The following is a 3538-nucleotide window of genomic DNA, read 5'->3' on the forward strand; positions in this document are numbered from 1 at the left end:
TGAATTGAAAAACACAGAAATTCTTTTTTGTATGCTGGTCCTGGTCCTGGGGCTTGAACAGGACCTGGACACAGCTTGAGCTTTTATGCTCAAGGCTAATGCTGTACCAGTTAAGCCACAGATCTGCTTCTGGCTTTTTGGTGGCTATTTGGAGATAAAATTCTCAGTTTCTTCTCCTTGGATTCAGACTAGGATACCCAGATCTTAGCCTCCTGTGTAGCTAGGATTATAGGCATGAGCCACCAGTGCCCAGCTATGGTTGATCACTTATAGGTCCCAGGAAGAGGAAAGTAACTGTACCCAGCTATAAGTCTCTTTATATCGGATTTACCAGAAAGCTTTCTTACCTTCTTAAAGAATCCACTTTTGGTATAGGATATTATCCTTGTCTTTTGTATTGATTTCTAAATTAGGTTTTGGATTTCCAATCTCTCATTTGTGCATGTGAGGCCAAAGAAGTGGTAATGCTTCTGCCTTTCCTAATAATTTGATTTACATTCTTAGCTCATTAGTGTTCAACTTTGTGTCTTGATAAATATACTTGAAATTATAAGATTATCCTAAGTGTTTAACCAAGGTTCTACAAATTCTGGCATGTTGTGTTTTCACTTTGATATTTTTTTTTTGGTGGGGGGAAGGGGGGAGAGGGAATGTCAGTCCTGCTTGAATTCAGGGCATGGACGCTGTCCCTGAGTTGTTTTTTTTTTTTTGTTTGTTTTTTTGCTCAAGGCCAGTGCTCTATGACTTAAGCAATAGCTCCAATTCTGGTGTCACACTTTCTTGCCCAGTCTGGCTTTGAGCTATGATCATCGGATCTCAGCCTCCTGAATAGCTAGGATTATAGAAGTGAGCAGTCTGTACCTGGTTAAATGTTTTTAAAAATCATTCTTCCCATTTACCAGATAAGAAACAGAAAGACCTCCCTCTTAAATAACAGCATCGGAACAACAGCATTAGACATTGGTAGGAACACTTAAGGCATATATTTAGATACATTCACACCCATTAAACATTTTCAGATTTTTTACGTTTGAAGCACATAGAATTTTTTTTTAAGTCAAAAGTCACTTTAAGAGCCCTCATTTGCTAAGTAACAGCATTTAGCAAAGAAGCAAGCATATTACACATACTTTTCTCCCACTAAGTCTGAATATATTCTTTAAAAAATTGTTTTCTAATGCAAGTTTCCTATGGCTAGGGAAAACAGCTATGCAAACTGTTCATCTTCCTAAAACAGGTGACTTTCTAAACATTAATTTAATGAGAGGGGAATAATTAAGGCTTAATTACGGAAGTGGTGCATGGCTCAAGCAGTAGAGCACTCACTCTGAGCTGAAGAGAGCGCAAGGACAGCACCCAAGCCCAGAGTTCAAGCCCCATGACAAAAAAAAAAGGCTTAATTACTATGAAAATGACAACAAAAAACCCAAACATTTGTAGTTATAAATCAAAAACAGAAAATTCTAAAACTATACATTATATACATCATATAGTTTTACTACATACATGTGTTTATGTATATAAATATCAATCTATCTTTTGTATGTTGGTAAATTTTTGTGTTTGTGTGCCAGTCCTGTGCTTGAACTTAGGGCCTGGATGCTCTGAGCTTCTTTTGCTCAAGGCTAGTGATCTACCAGTTGATCTACAGCTCTACTTCTAGGATTTTGGTAGTTAATTTGAGATAGGAGTCTCACAGACTTTCCTGTCCAGGCTGGCTTCAAACTGCAACTCTCAGATCTCAGCCTCCAGAGTAGCTAGGATTACAGACATCAGCACATGGCACAAGTAACTAATTTTTGTTATTAAAAATGAGCAAATTCAAAAAAATTACAACCCCAAAAGGAAACCCTCAAGAACTCAACAAGTCAATTAATAAATAGACTAAAGGCTTACAGAAAGACTTCAGAGGAAGTAAGACTGTCCAATAGACACATGAAGTGTGTCTGGCCATGAAAGAAATGAAAATCAAGACAAAAATTGAGTTTCCACCTCACCCCAGTTAGAATGGCCATTATCAAGAAAACTAACAATAACAAATGTTGGCAGGGATGCTGCTAAAAGGGAATGCTACTATACTACTGGTGGGAAAGTAAACTTGTTCAACCATTCTGGAATGTAGTATGGAAGTTCCTCAAAAGACTAAACATAAAGCTTCCCCATGACCCAGCAATTCCACTCCTGGGCATTTATCCAATAGACCACATAAGAGCTACCAGAACCACATGCTCATTGTTTATCATAGCCAAGATATGAAATCAACCCAGATTCCCCTCAGTAGAGGAATGGATTAAGAAAATGTGGTATGGAATTCTATTCGTCCATCTGAAGAATGATAGTCACATTAGGAAGAAAATGGAGAGACTTGGAAAAATTACATTAAGTGAAGTAAGCCAGACCCAAAGAAGCATAGGTTGCAGTTTCCCTGATTTGTGGTAACTACAATGTGCCTATAAATTTACAAGTAAACACACTGATGGTTTAAAAAAAATACACTGGGACATGATAAATAATGCTGGTCTCTAGACATTAACATAGTGAGACCAAAGGATATTCACGGGACCAGATCACAAAGACTCAATAGCTATGTGCCTATGATCATATAAAACAGTATTTCATGAAATGAACTCCAAGAAAAGGAAACAAGAAATTTTTATTCCTGTTTTTGTTGTCTTTTCCTTTTGTCTTGTTTGTCTTTGGGAGGCAAGGGGGGACAAAGAAAAGATGGAACAAAGACTGAACAAATAAATCAGTTGTACTCACTAGTTATCATGTGGAAAATGCAACTACACGTCTTGTGAATGGGGACGAGTGTCTCTTCCTTACCTAACTCATATAACTGTAACCCCTCTGTGTTTCACCCATGCAATAACAATATTTTTTAAAAAAATATGAGAGTTCAGGCATTTTTATGTACAAAAATTTCATTTATTAAAACAAAATAATGTAACTTTTGTGAAGTAACCATAAATACATCAAATATTTCAAAATGTTGAAAAGAGAATAGTTTACAGCCTCAAATTACTCAATATTTAAATGACTTAAATAATTTACCTTTTCAGTGATTTTTATTGTCAAAAAATAAATTTACTTAATTTTAAACCTAGCCAATGTGCTTCTGTGTTTTATAAAAAGACAAAGTACTTAGTAAAATGGCTAGTTTGTACCAGCTAAGAAATAGCACTTACAGTTGTCTAGATGTAATCATTTTAAAAAACATAAATTCATCATGTAGTAGGAAAATATGCAAAACACATAAGAAATTATAGCCTGTAAGAATATAAATGCACCTTCTAGTGATTATGAGTATCAAAACTACCCTGATTTTGAAAAAGTAGCTTCTTTAAAATCTCATTGTAGGCATTGTTTTGAAAATGTTATAAATAAGAAACATTATCTTGATTAAACAGCAACATCAGCATTTCTTAGCAAAAATGTAGTATTTACATGGAAGGTAGGCATATCTTGTATTCAAGTTTTCAAGTTTGATCACCATTAAAATGTTCTGTACAACTGATAAAAACTACACATAGCAAAG

Source organism: Dipodomys merriami, unplaced genomic scaffold, assembly GCF_024711535.1.
Source record: "Dipodomys merriami isolate MVZ:Mamm:240054 unplaced genomic scaffold, mDipMer1.0.p SCAF_1, whole genome shotgun sequence".
Taxonomy (NCBI): Eukaryota; Metazoa; Chordata; class Mammalia; order Rodentia; family Heteromyidae; genus Dipodomys; species Dipodomys merriami.